This window comes from Heptranchias perlo, chromosome 15, assembly GCF_035084215.1.
Source record: "Heptranchias perlo isolate sHepPer1 chromosome 15, sHepPer1.hap1, whole genome shotgun sequence".
In the NCBI taxonomy this organism is placed as follows: domain Eukaryota; kingdom Metazoa; phylum Chordata; class Chondrichthyes; order Hexanchiformes; family Hexanchidae; genus Heptranchias; species Heptranchias perlo.
This window is the reverse complement of record NC_090339.1, coordinates 65914791-65929524: the sequence shown is the minus strand read 5'-3', so window position 1 is coordinate 65929524 and position 14734 is coordinate 65914791. Positions and strand designations below refer to the sequence as shown.

Below are 14734 nucleotides of genomic sequence, written 5' to 3'. Positions count from 1 at the left end.
ACCATAGCCCTGTATCAATCCCAAACTAATCCCACTGCCCCACTCTTGTACCATAGCCCTGTATCAATCCCAAACTAATCCCACTGCCCCACTCTTGTACCATAGCCCTGTATCAATCCCAAACTAATCCCACTCTCTCCCCATAGCCCTGTATCAATCCCAAACTAATCCCACTGCCCCACTCTTGTACCATAGCCCTGTATCAATCCCAAACTAACCCCACTGCCCCACTCTTGTACCATAGCCCTGTATCAATCCCAAACTAATCCCACTGCCCCACTCTTGTACCATAGCCCTGTATCAATCCCAAACTAATCCCACTGCCCCACTCTTGTACCATAGCCCTGTATCAATCCCAAACTAATCCCACTGCCCCACTCTTGTACCATAGCCCTGTATCAATCCCAAACTAATCCCACTGCCCCACTCTTGTACCATAGCCCTGTATCAATCCCCAAACTAATCCCACTGCCCCACTCTTGTACCATAGCCCTGTATCAATTCCAAACTAATCCCACTGCCCCACTCTTGTACCATAGCCCCACATCAGTTCAAAACTCGGCTCGGAAGTTCAGGAGGTAGAATCAGCATGGGTGGAGATAAGAAATAAAAAGAGGCAGAAAACGCTGGTGGGAGTAGTTTATAGGCCCTCTAATAGTAGTTATACCGTTGGACAGAGTATTAATCGAGAAATAATAGGAGCTTGTAACAAAAGTAATGCAATAATCGTGGGGGACTTTAATCTCCAAATAGACTGGGCAAATCAAATTGGCAACGGTAGTCTGGGGGATGAGTTCATGGAATGCATTCGGGACAGTTTCCCAGAACAATAGGTCCCAGAACTAACCAGGGAACAGGCTGTTTTAGATCTTGTATTGTGTAATGAGTCAGGGTTATTTAGTAATCTCATAGTAAAGGATCCCCTGGGGAAGAGTGGCATGTTGGTCTTTATTGCAAGAGGGTTGGAGTACAAGAGTAAGGAAGTCTTGCTGCAATTGTACAGGGTTTTGGTGAGACCACACTTGGAGTACCGTGTACAGTTTTGGTCTCCTTATCTAAGGAAGGATATACTTGCCTTAGAGGCGGTGCAACAAAGGTTCACTAGATTAATTCCTGGGATGAGAGGATTGTCCTATGAGGAGAGATTGAGTAGAATGGGCCGATACTCTCTGGTGTTTAGAAGAATGAGAGGTGATCTCATTGAAACATATAAGATTATGAGGGGGCTTGACAGGGTAGATGCTAAGAGGATGTTTCCCCTGGCTGGAGAGTCTAGAACTAGGGGGCATAGTCTCAGGATAAGGGGACAGCCATTTAAGACTGAGATGAGGAAGAATTTCTTCACTCAGAAGGTTGTGAATCTTTGGAATTCTCTACCCCTTGTGGCTGCTCAGTCGTTGAGTATATTCAAGGCTGAGATTACACAGAATGTACAGCACAGAAACAGGCCATTCGGCCCAACCGGTCCAGGCAGGCGTTTATGCTCCACGTGAGCCTCCTCCCACCCTTCTTCATCTCACCATCAGCACAACCTTCTATTCCTTTCTCCCTCATGTGTTTATCTAGCTGCGGAGCAGGCTCAAAGGGCTGAATGGCTTACTCCTGTTCCTATTTTCTATGTTTCTTCCCCATAAATGTATCCAAGCTATTCGCCTCAACTGTTCCTTGTGGTGATGAGTTCCACATTCTAATCACTCTCTGGTTAGATAGAAAGATAGATAGATTTTTGGACTCTAGGGGAATCAAAGGATATAGGGATCGGACGGGAAAGTGGAGGTGAGGTCGAAGATCAGCCATGATCTGACTGAATGGCGGAGCAGGCTTGAGGGGCCATAGGGCCTACTCCTGCTCCTATTACTTATGTTCTTAATCCCACCGCCCCACTCTCTCCTCATAGCCCTGTATCAATCCCAAACTAATCCCACCACCCTGATCTCTTCCCATAGCCCTGCATCTTCCTCTGCTTCAAACGTTCACCTACTCTTCCCTTAAAATGTGAAATGGTCTCCATTTCTTGTCCAACTAGCTGCAGTCCAGTTGGTTTCATGTTCCAGCAAAATCTGCTTCAGCCCATCTACAAGCATTGCTGTCAGTAATATTGTAAACAGAAAAAAGAATATTTAAAAGGAATTTTTCCTCTCAAAGTTATCCAAAGCAATAGAAACAGCAATCAGCCAATCGAGAAACAAAAGCATGCCTATTTTGGATCTCTACTTTTCCTTGTTTTTGGGATACAGCACTATCCCCTCCAGGGGGCAGGGTCTACTTTGCTCCTCTATAGCCTCTCACTCTTTACAAGTCCCTCATCTTTCTCTTGCTGTTCTTCCCAATGACTTGAGGTGTATTGTACTCACTTAGTCACATCATCCCTGATCAGCTGCTTTTTTTCTTCTTCCAGCACCTGGAGTTCAAATCCTGTGGTGAGAAAAATATTTACGATACAATTGAGCCGAGACAGAGGAAAAATAAGGCTGGACAGTAAGTAGTAACAAGTGAGGGTGAAGGGAAGACATCACAGAGCAGACCACAGCAAGTGAGCAGTGGCTGGGATAACTGCAGAAAGATGCATTTCACAGGTTTCTGGTCCATTGGCACAAATGCACGCTTACTGAGCCAGTGGGCTAGAAAGGTTCCAGCTTAGCCTAATAACAGTGCCGGGATCAGGAACTCTCCTGTTAGGAATCACAGCTACACAGTACATTCACACGCCAATAGGCTGTGCCACCCAGCGTTTCACTTCCTGTTTCTCAACTCTTTTTCCCTTTCATTGTTTGCCTGCACTCTACTCTCCGCGTGCTCAGCTTTCTGTACAGATAATGTGGTGCGTTTGCTGTTGTGTAGAAGTCACTCTCTCGACATTTGTGAGTAATCAAAATGGTTCATTCTTTGCCTGAAAGGAGCAGATCTTTGGACAAGCTGCCTGATTGCTTTAAAGCGACAGTGCAGGGTTTCAAACTGTGCAGGGCACCTAAAACATCATGTATACTGCAGATCACACAACTGGAAAGTGCACAACTTGGGGCAAGGGCTTAAAATTAATGGAATGTGACAGGCCCCGTCTGCCTGTTCACATGCACGCAAAAGACCCCGTGACACTATTTGAAGACGAGCAGCGGAGTTCTCTCACTATACTGGACTACAGTTCTTCCTCAACCAGCACCCCAGATTAACTGGTTATTCATCTCGTTGCTATTTGTGGGATCTTTCATCTAAATGGCTGCCACATTTACCTACATAAAGTAACTCTGCTTAACGGTAATTCCCAGATGAACTATAGCAGTTTACACCACAGAAAGCAGCTATTTGGCCCACTGAGTCTGTGCCGGCTCTTTGCTAGAACAATCCAAAAGTAATCCCACTACCCTGCTGTCTCCCCGTAGCCCTGTAATTCATTGTGTGTGAAGCATTTTGAGATATTCTGACAAGATCATGAAGGGTTTTGATAGAGTAACTAAGTAGAAACTGTTTCTACTGGCAGGAGGGTCGGTAAACCAGAGGACACAGATTTAAGGTAATTGGCAAAAGAACCATAGAAACGATACAGCACAGAAGGGGGCCATCCGGCCCATCGTGTCCGCGCCGGCTTGAAGAACAACCAGGTGCCCATTCTAATCCCACCTTCCAGCACCCGGTCCGTAGCCCTGCAGCTTACAGCATTTTAGGTGTAGGTCCAGATACTTTTTAAAAGAGTTGAGGGTCCCTGCCTCTACCACCAATTCAGGCAGCAAATTCCATACACCCACCACCCTCTGGGTAAAAATGTTTTTCCTCATGTCCCCTCTAATCCTTCCGCCAATCAGCTTAAATCTAGGAACATAGGAACAGGAGTAGGCCATTCAGCCCCTCGTGCCTGCTCCGCCATTTGATAAGATCATGGCTGATCTGTGATCTAACTCCATATACCTGCCTTTGGCCCATATCCCTTAATAACTTTGGTTGCCAAAAAGCTATCTATCTCAGATTTAAATTTAGCAATTGAGCTAGTATCAACTGCCGTTTGCGGAAGAGAGTTCCAAACTTCTACAACCCTTTGTGTGTAGAAATGTTTTCTAATCTCGCTCCTGAAAGGTCTGGCTCTAATTTTTAGACTGTGCCCCCTACTCCTAAAATCCCCAACCAGCGGAAATAGTTTCTCTCTATCCACCCTATCTGTTCCCCTTAATATCTTATAAACTTCAATCAGATCACCCCTTAACCTTCGAAACTCCAGAGAATACAACCCCAATTTGTGTAATCTCTCCTCGTAACTTAACCCTCGAAGTCCGGGTATCATTCTAGTAAACCTCCCTCCAAGGCCAATATGTCCTTCCGAAGGTGCGGTGCCCAGAACTGCTCACAGTACTCCAGGTGCGGTCTAACCAGGGTTTTGTATAGCTGCAGCATAACTTCTGCCCCCTTGTACTCTCGTCCTCTAGATATAAAGGCCAGCATTCCATTAGCCTTCTTGATTATTTTCTGCGCCTGTTCATGACACTTCAATGATCTATGTACCTGAACTCCTAAGTCCCTTTGGACATCCACTGTTTTTAATCTTTTACCATTTAGAAAGTACCCTGTTCTATCCTTTTTTGATCCAAAGTGGATGACCTCACATTTGTCTACATTGAATTCCATTTGCCACAATTTTGCCCATTCACCTAATCTATTAATATCGCTTTGTAATTTTATGTTTTCATCTACACTGCTTACAATGCCACCAATCTTTGTGTCACGGCAAACTTGGATATGAGACTTTCTATGCCTTCATCTAAGTCGTTAATAAATATTGTGAATAATTGAGGCGCCAAGACAGATCCCTGCGGGACTCCACTAGTCACATCCTGCCAATGTGAGTACCTTCCCATTATCCCTACTCTCTGTTGCCTTTCGCTCAGCCAACTTCCTGACCAAGTCCGTACTTTTCCCTCGATTCCATGGGCTTCTATCTTAGCTAACAGTCTCTTATGTGGGACCTTATCAAATGCCTTCTGGAAGTCCATATAAATAACATCCATTGACATTCCACTGACCACTACTTTAGTCACCTCTTCAAAAAATTCAATCAGGTTTGTCAGGCACGACCTACCTTTCACAAATCCATCCTGGCTCTTTCTGATTAACTGAAAATTCGAGGTCTTCAGTCACCCTATCCTTAATTATAGACTCCAGCATTTTCCCCACAACAGATGTTAGGCTAACTGGTCTATAATTCCCCGGTTTCCCTCTCTCTCCTTTCTTAAAAAGCAGAGCAACATGTGCAATTTTCCAATCCAGAGGGACAGTTCCTGAATCTAGAGAACTTTGAATGATTATAGTTAGGGCATCTGCAATGTGCTCACCTACTTCCTTTAAAACCCTGGGATGGAAACCATCTGGTCCTGGGGATTTGTCACTCTTTAGTGCTATTATTTTCTTCATTACTGTTGCTTTACTTATGTTAATTTTATCAAGTCCCTGTCCCCGATTCAATATAAGTTTTCTTGGGATTTCCGGCATGCTATCCTCTTTTTCTACTGTAAATACTGACACAAAGTTCAACATGTCCGCCATTTCCCCATTGTCAGTGACAATATCCCCACTTTCAGTTTTTAAGGGGCCAACACTGCTCCTGACCACCCTCTTTTTCCTAATATAATTATAAAAGTTCTTTGTATCCTCTAATTCCTGAACTCTCCGCTAGGGGAAACAGGTACTTCCTGTCTACTCTATCTGGGCCCCTCATAATTTTGTACATCTCAATCAAGTCTCCCCTCAGCCTCCTCTGCTCCAAGGAAAACAACCCCAGCCTATCCAATCTCTCCTTGTAGCTGCAATTTTCAAACCCTGACAACATTCTTGTAAATCTTCTCTGCACTCTCTCCAAAGCAGTTACGTCCTTCCTGTAACGTGGTGACCAAAGGGCAGATAGGGAGAATTTTTTTTACGCAGCAAGTTGTTATGATCTGGAATGTGCTGCCTGAAAGGGCGGTGGAAACAGATTCAATAGTAAGTTTCAAAAGGGAATTGGATAAATACTTGAAGCGGAGAAAATTGCAGTGCTCTGGGGAAAGAGCAGGGGAGTGGGACTAATTGGATAGCTCTTTCAAAGAGCCGGCACAGGCACGATGGGCCAAATGGCCTCCTTCAGTGCTGTACGATTCTATATGGTGGTGTTACGAATGCAAGATCTTTCTTTTTAACGCTGTTACTTCATGATTGGCGCCAATGCTCTCTTATTGTTCCACTTGTTCTGCTCCCTCTTTTTCAGTCTGTAGGTCTGGTTTCCTGCTTTGCTTCTTCCTAAGCATCTCCCCCTGCTCGTCTGGTCTCCACAATGATTAAGTCACCTCTTGCATTCCTATGAGCCCTGCCTACCCAGGCGTAGGTGTTGCCCTGGGTTTAAAGTCAATGTTACAGTATCTTATCCAGGTTGGAGGGGGCGGCGTTGAATTGGACACCAAATAGAAGCAGAGAAGTCAGGAGTAGTGACCAAACAGGGCAGTTTTGTGGTGGGTTTTCAAGTGGGAAGAGTGAGCGAACAAAGGAAGGAATTTAGGAAGAAAATTCCAGAGTATAAGGGTGTAGTGGCTGATGGTGGTGTAAAGCGAGTGGGGAGAGATAAACAGTCGACCACAAGATGAGCGAGTTCATCTGACCTATCTTAGTTAATTTATTCAGATATAGCCTAAAGTCCTTCTACTGCAGCATCAAATTATTCTAGGGTTTTACCTCCATTGCTCTATCTGGGAGTCCATTCCATTTATCGATTAGTCTCAGTGTGAAGATGATGTCGGTTCTAAATCTGCCTTGAACCCAAGTCCCCTCATCCTATTCATGCAATTTAAACTAATTATCCACATTTTCTTTCTCCACACCATTAACTATCCCATATCCCTCTATAAAATCACCTGTTAGACATCTCTTTTCCAAGCAGAAAAGCCCAAATTTCTCCAGTCTTTTCTCATAACTCAGACGCTGACACTGGGGACCAGCCTCATGACTCTTCACTGCTTGCCTCCAGTGACTGAATATCTCCCATGTGTCTCAGTGACCAGAACTCGATACAGAGCTCAAGGCGGGTCTGACCAGAGCCCAGTTCAGTTGAATCACAACTTCCCCTGACTTGTATTCTACTGTTTGCTGTTCTGTGTTGGTTGGGCAGAGTCAGAGGAGTGGAGGGTGCAAGCTGGGATGCAGGACTGGAGAGATTGCAAAGGTTGGCTGAAGCAAAGCAATGGAGGGAGGAAACATAGGAACAGGAGTAGGTCATTCAGCCCCTCGTGCCTGCTCCGCCATTTGATAAGATCATGGCTGATCTGTGATCTAACTCCATATACCTGCCTTTGGCCCATATCCCTTAATACCTTTGATTGCCAAAAAGCTATCTATCTCAGATTTAAATTTCGCAATTGAGCTAGTATCAATTGCTAAAGATGATGTCGAGGGACTTCAGGACAAAGATTTTCAAGTTGATGCACTGGGAGACAGGGAGACAGAAAGTTGGCAGAGACAGGAATGCTGGGCCACGTTGGACTGCCATGTTCTGGATGAGTTGGAGTTTACATTTATAAAGTTTTTCCAATTCCTTCTAGATCATGCACCTAAGATGGTAGGTGGGCAAATTCCCCCACACCACCTTGCATCATTGCTTAGATGTGTGCAAGTCCCAGTGATTGCTGCTCATCCCTTCTCCTGGCATCAGAACTTAGGAGTTTTGAGAAAATCACAACCTCCAACTGCTGACTTTAACATGACCTTCCCCTCCTTAGGTTCATTGCTACAGAACAGGATGACCTCTCTTCCAGTCCTACATTCATTTCAGATTCATATGCAATAGCACCTATAATGGCAACTGAACTTTTTTTCTGTTATAGTTTTACTTTGAGGAGTATCACCACCAGTAATGTGCAGAGTTCCTGCTGCTGTTAACATTAAGAAACCATCTCCAGAGACCCAGATTTTCGTCAGACCAGCATGATGCCATGGTTGGGTTTGCATTTACAACTAAAAGAACGGTGCTTAACTCCTTCCATATTAGCTACAGGAATTGCATGTTTCCAGACTCTGATGGATTGTGATTGGAAGGCGAGATTAAATAGGGGATAGCACAACATAGAGCGTGTGTGACTCAGTGCTGCTCCCTCACGGTCCCTATTGACAATGCAAGAGTACCCAAGGTTGGACAATGGTCTGTTTTCCTTCCATAATTATAGTAAAAGGCTGGACTCGAAGTGAAATGCAACAACAGGCTGCACAGATCCCCTCTCTCTGGAACTAAAACACTAGTTAACTTGGTGCAAGATTGGACTGCTGTCTGCCTCTCTCTGGAGTAGATTAATTGGATGGTTAATTGTGCACTCCAGCGGTTTCCTGTTCTCAGATGAGTAGATAACTTCGGTCCAAGGCTCTCCCTCTCTGTAGTAATTTAAGTTTAAGACTGGAAAGCTCTCTCTCTCTCTCTTTCCCTGGCACAGTTCCCCAATTTGACCCCCTTTACTAGAGTATGCTTCTGGCGGTGCTAAGAATGGCAAAACAGACTTGAGGGGCTGAATGGCCTACTCTTGTTCCAATGGCTACTGCTCATCTTCGAAACAGTTCTGTGGGATCTTTTACGTCCAACTGAGAGGGCAGACAGAGCCTCAGTGTAACGTCTCATCCAAAAGACAGCACTTGCAACAGTGCGGCGCTCCCTCGGGGCCGCCACGGCGCTCCCTCGGGGCCGCCACCACGGCGCTCCCTCGGGGCCGCCCCTCCGCCAGCGCCCCTCCACTCCCTCGGGGCCGCCCCTCCCTCGGGGCCGCCACCCACGGCGCTCCCTCGGGGCCGCCCCCCCGCCGCTCCCTCAGGGCCCCCCCGCCGCTCCCTCGGGGCCGCCACCACGGCGCTCCCTCGGGGCCGCCCCTCCGCCAGCGCCCCTCCACTCCCTCGGGACCGCCCCTCCCTCGGGGCCGCCCCTCCACTCCCTCAGGGCCGCACTGGGAGTGTCGGCCTGGAATTTGTGCTTATGGCTCTAGAGTGGGACTTGAATCCACGACCTTCTGACCAGCAACATGAGGAAGAGTTTTACCAACTGAGCCAAGCTGACACTACCCCCTCCCCCTCCTATTTAAATACCCCTCCGAGTCACGCGGGCCGCACGTGGCTAGTCACGTGTCCGTGTTTACGGTTTAATTGACAGCTGGCGCCTCTGACGCGCCCGCCACCGGACAACGGCTCTCCGGCCGCCCCGAGCCCGTGGATCGGCCGGGCCCGCACCGCACCCGGCACCGCGGCCCATGGGAGGGAGGGCCTGGCCGGTACCACTCGCCCTTCTCTCGTAATCTCCCCTCCCCGGGGCCCGAAGCCGCTCGCCGGCCCCTCAGACCAGTCCCCGTTGATGGACGGCGGGCCCGCCACTCCGGCCTGTTGGTGCGGAACAGGCCCGTGGCCCCGCATCCATGACTGGGGCGCGGGCCTGACGCTTCGCCCGCCGCGGTCTCCCTTACCCGGGCTCCGTGTTGCCGCCGATTCCGCTCCGCTTCTCCGCAGCGCTGGTGTGCCGCGGGGCCGCCGGGATACTGGAGGACCCCAGCACTCCTCCAGCACTGACGTCACCGGACAGCTAGCGGGGGGGGAGGAGGAGGAGGGGGGAGGAGGGGGGGGATGGGGAGGAGGAGGGGAGGAGGGGGGGATGGGGAGGAGGAGGGGGGGGGAGGGGGGGATGGGGAGAGAGAGGGGGAGAGGATGGGGAGGAGGGGGGAGAGAGAGGGGGGATGGGAGGAGGGGGGAGAGAGAGGGGGGATGGGGAGGAGGGGGGAGAGAGAGGGGGGATGGGGAGGAGGGGGGAGAGAGAGGGGGATGGGGAGGAGGGGGGAGAGAGAGGGGGGATGGGGAGGAGGGGGGAGAGAGAGGGGGGATGGGGAGGAGGGGGGAGAGAGAGGGGGGATGGGGAGGAGGGGGGAGAGAGAGGGGGGATGGGGAGGAGGGGGGAGAGAGAGGGGGGATGGGGAGGAGGGGGGATGGGGAGGAGGGGGGAGAGAGAGGGGGGATGGGGAGAGAGGAGGGGAGGGGGGGAGGAGGAGGGGGGGAGGAGGAGGGGGGGGAGGAGGAGGAGGAGGGGGGGAGGGGAGGAGGGAGGAGGGGAGGAGGAGGGGAGGGGATGGGGAGAGAGAGGGGAGAGAGAGGGGAGAGAGAGGAGGGATGGGAGGAGGGGGGGAGAGAGAGGGGGGATGGGGAGGAGGGGGGAGAGAGAGGGGGGATGGGGAGGAGGGGGGGAGAGAGAGGGGGGATGGGGAGGAGGGGGGAGAGAGAGGGGGGATGGGGAGGAGGGGGGAGAGAGAGGAGGGATGGGGAGGAGGGGGGAGAGAGAGGAGGGATGGGGAGGAGGGGGGGAGAGAGAGGAGGGATGGGGAGGAGGGGGGAGAGAGAGGGGGGATGGGGAGGAGGGGGGGAGAGAGAGGGGGGAGAGAGAGGGGGGGGGGAGAGAGAGGGGGGGATGGGGAGGAGGGGGGAGAGAGAGGGGGGATGGGGAGGAGGGGGGAGAGAGGGGGGGGATGGGGAGGAGGGGGGGAGAGAGGGGGGGGATGGGGAGGAGGGGGGAGAGAGGGGGGGGATGGGGAGGAGGGGGGGAGAGAGGGGGGGGATGGGGAGGAGGGGGGAGAGAGAGGGGGGGAGAGAGGGGGGGGGGAGAAAGGGGGGGGGGGAGAGAGGGGGGAGGGAGAGGGGGGGATGGGGAGGAGGGGATGGGGAGGAGGGGGGATGGGGAGGATGGGGAGGAGAGGGGGGATGGGGAGGAGGGGGGAGAGAGAGGGGGGATGGGGAGGAGGGGGGGGGAGAGAGAGGGGGGATGGGGGAGGAGGGGGGGGGAGAGAGAGGGGGGATGGGGAGGAGGGGGGGGAGAGAGAGGGGGATGGGGAGGAGGGGGGGGAGAGAGAGGGGGGGATGGGGAGGAGGGGGGAGAGAGAGGGGGGATGGGGAGGAGAGGGGGGATGGGGAGGAGAGGGGGAGGAGAGGGGGGGATGGGAGGAGGGGGGGGAGAGAGGGGGGGGATGGGGAGGAGGGGGGGATGGGGAGGAGGGGATGGGGAGGAGGGGGGGGGAGAGAGGGGGGGGGTTGGGGAGGAGGGGGGAGAGGAGGGGGGGGGGGGATGGGGAGGAGGGGGGAGAGAGGGGGGGGGATGGGGAGGAGGGGGGGAGAGAGGGGGGGGGATGGGGAGGAGGGGGGAGAGAGAGGGGGGGATGGGGGAGGGGGGGGGAGAGAGAGGGGGGATGGGGAGGAGGGGGGGTGAGAGAGGGGGGGATGGGGAGGTGGGGGGAGAGAGAGGGGGGATGGGGAGGAGGGGGGTGAGAGAGGGGGGATGGGGGAGGTGGGGGGGGATGGGGAGGAGGGGGGAGAGAGAGGGGGGATGGGGAGGAGGGGGGAGAGAGAGGGGGGATGGGGAGGAGGGGGGAGAGAGAGGGGGGATGGGGAGGAGGGGGGAGTGAGGGGGGATGGGGAGGAGGGGGGGATGGGGAGGAGGGGGGGAGTGAGGGGGGATGGGGAGGTGGGGGGAGAGAGAGGGAGGAGGGGGGATGGGGGGAGGGGGGAGAGTGTAGGGGGGATGGGGAGGGAGAGGGTGGAGGGAGAGAGAGGGGGGGAGAGAGAGGGGGGGGAGAGAGAGGGGGGGGAGGAGGGGGGGGGGAGGAGGAGGGGGGGGGGTGGGAGGGGGGAGGAGGGGGGGGGTGAGGGGGGGGGGAGGAGGGGGGGGATGGGGAGAGAGAGGGGGGAGGAGGAGGGGGGATGGGGAGAGAGTGGGGGGAGGAGGAGGGGGGATGGGGAGAGAGAGGGGGGGTGGGGGAGAGGAGAGGGGGAGGTGGAGGGGGGATGGGGTGAGAGAGGGGGGAGGTGGAGGGGGTGGATGGGGAGGTGAGGGGGGTGGTGGTGGGGGGATGGGGAGAGTGAGGGGGGTGGGGAGGTGGGGGATGAGGGTGGAGGGGGGATGGGGGAGGGGGGGGGAGAGGGGGGGATGGGGGAGAGAGAGGGGGGGTGTGGGGAGGAGGGGGGATGGGGAGGAGGGGGGATGGGGAGGAGGGGGGGAGGAGGGGGGGGGGAGTGAGAGGAGGGGGGATGGGGTGGAGGGGGGATGGGGAGGAGGGGGAGGAGGGGGGATGGGAGGAGGTGGGGGTGAGAGAGGGGGGATGGGGAGGAGGGGGGAGGGAGAGAGGGAGGAGGGGGGAGTGGAGAGGAGGGGGGATGGGGAGGAGGGGGGGAGAGTGGGGGGATGGGGAGGAGGGGGGTGAGGAGGGGGGATGGGGAGGAGGGGGGGAGAGAGGGGGGGATGGGGAGGAGGGGGGAGAGAGAGGGGGGATGGGGAGGTGGGGGAGAGAGGGGGGATGGGGAGGATGGGGGAGGAGGGAGAGAGAGAGAGAGAGGTGGGGGAGGAGGGGGGATGGGGGAGAGAGAGGGGGGATGGGGGGAGAGAGGGGGAGGAGGGGGATGGGGAGAGAGAGGGGGAGGAGGGGGGATGGGGAGAGAGAGGGGGAGGAGGGGGATGGGGAGAGAGGGGGGAGGAGGGGGGGGAGGGGGAGGAGGGGGGATGGGGAGAGAGAGGGGGAGGAGGGGGGATGGGGAGAGAGAGGGGGAGGAGGGGGGATGGGGGAGAGGAGGGGGAGGAGGGGGATATGGGGATGGGGGGGGGGGAGAGGGGGATGGGGAGGAGGGGGATGGGGGAGAGGGATGGGGGGAGAGAGAGAGAGAGAGAGAGGTGGGGGAGGAGGGGGGGATGGGGAGAGAGAGGGGGGTGGTGGGGGGGATGGGGAGAGGGAGGAGGGGGGATGGGGAGAGAGAGGGGGAGGAGGGGGGTGGGGAGAGAGAGGGGGAGGAGGGGGGATGGGGGAGAGAGAGGGGGAGGAGGGGGGATGGTGAGAGTGAGGGGAGGAGGGGGGATGGTGAGAGAGAGAGAGGGGGAGGAGGGGGGGATGGGGAGAGAGAGGGGGAGGAGGGGGGATGGGGAGAGTGAGGGGGAGGAGGGGGGATGGGGAGAGAGTGGGGGAGGAGGGGGGATGGGGAGAGAGAGGGGGAGGAGGGGGGGATGGGGAGAGAGAGGGGGGAGGAGGGGGGATGGGGAGAGAGAGGGGGAGGAGGGGGGATGGGGAGAGAGAGGGGGAGGAGGGGGGATGGGGAGAGAGAGAGGGGGAGGAGGGGGGATGGGGAGAGAGAGAGAGGGGGAGGAGGGGGGATGGGGAGAGAGAGAGGGGGTGAGAGAGAGGGGGAGGAGGGGGGATGTGGAGAGAGAGGGGGAGGAGGGGGGATGTGGAGAGAGAGGGGGATGAGGGGGGATGGGGGGGAGGAGGGGGGATGGGGAGAGAGAGGGGGAGGAGGGGGGATGGGGGGGAGGAGAGGGGGAGCAGGGGGGATGGGGAGAGAGAGAGAGGGGGAGCAGGGGAGATGGGGAGAGAGAGGGGGAGGAGGGGGGATGGGGAGAGAGAGGGGAGAGAGAGGGGGGATGGGGAGAGAGAGGGGGAGGAGCGGGGATGGGGAGAGGGGAGGAGCGGGGGATGGGGAGAGGGGGAGGAGGGGGGATGGGGAGGAGGGGGGATGGGGAGAGAGGGGGGGATGGGGAGAGAGGAGGGATGAGGAGAGAGAGGGGGAGGAGGGGGGATGGGGAGAGAGAGGGGGAGGAGGGGGAGAGGGGAGAGAGAGGGGGAGGAGGGGGGAGAGGGGGAGGAGGGGGGAGAGGGGGAGAGGGGGAGGAGGGGGGATAGGGGGAGGAGGGGGGATGGGATGAGAGAGAGAGGGGGAGGAGGGGGGATAGGGGGAGGAGGGGGGATGGGGAGAGAGAGAGGGGGAGGAGGGGGGATGGGGAGAGAGAGGGGGAGGAGGGGGGATGGGGAGAGAGAGGGGGAGGAGGGGGGATGGGGAGAGAGAGGGGGGATGGGGAGAGAGAGGGGGGATGGGGAGAGAGAGGGGGATGGGGAGAGAGAGGGGGAGGAGGGGGGATGGGGAGAGAGAGGGGGGAGGAGGGGGGATGGGGAGAGAGAGGGGGAGGAGGGGGGATGGGGAGAGAGAGGGGGAGGAGGGGGGATGGGGAGAGAGAGGGGGGGGGAGGGAGAGGGAGGGAGGGGGGGGAGGGAGAGGGAGGGAGGGGGGGGAGGGGGGAGAGAGAGAGAGGGAGGGAGGGATGGGGGAGAGAGGGAGGAGGGATGGGGAGAGAGGGAGGGAGGGAGGGATGGGGAGAGAGGGAGGGAGAGAGGGAGGGATGGATGGGGAGAGAGAGAGGGAGGGATGGGGGGAAGAGAGAGAGAGAGAGAGAGGGAGGGAGGGATAGATAGAGAGAGAGGGAGGGAGGGATAGATAGAGAGAGAGGGAGGAGGGATGGGGAGAGAGAGAGGGAGGGAGGGATGGGGAGAGGGAGGGAGGGAGGGAGGGATGGGGGAGAGAGGGATGAGGGAGGGATGGGGAGAGAGGGATGAGGGGGAGGAAGGGATGAGGGGGAGGGATGAGGGGGAGGGGGGATGGGGAGAGAGGGATGGGGAGAGAGAGAGGGAGGGAGGGATGGGGAGAGAGAGAGGAAGGGAGGGATGGGAGAGAGAGAGGGAGGGAGGGATGGGGAGAGAGAGAGGGAGGGAGGGATGGGGAGAGAGAGAGGGAGGGAGGGATGGGGAGAGAGAGAGGGAGGAGGGATGGGGAGAGAGAGAGAGAGAGGGAGGGAGGGAGGGATGGGGAGAGAGAGAGAGAGAGAGGGAGGAGGGATGGGGAGAGAGGGATGGGGAGAGAGAGAGGGAGGGAGGGATGGGGAGAGAGAGAGAGAGGGAGGGAG

The 14734-nt window shown here is 56.1% G+C and overlaps 1 protein-coding gene across 1 annotated transcript in view; it reads right to left on the bottom strand.

Moving 5' to 3' along the window:
* Nucleotides 1–9527, bottom strand: part of mospd1 (motile sperm domain containing 1) — a 35747-nt gene extending 26220 nt beyond the window's left edge. Inside the window, exons 1-2 of the mRNA XM_067997344.1 lie at nucleotides 9444–9527; nucleotides 2355–2415 (exon numbers count right to left, since the gene is read on the bottom strand). The gene's annotated coding sequence lies outside the window, so the exon portion shown is untranslated. The remainder of the gene's footprint in view (nucleotides 1–2354; nucleotides 2416–9443) is intronic.
* Between the last annotated feature and the right edge of the window lie 5207 nt (nucleotides 9528–14734).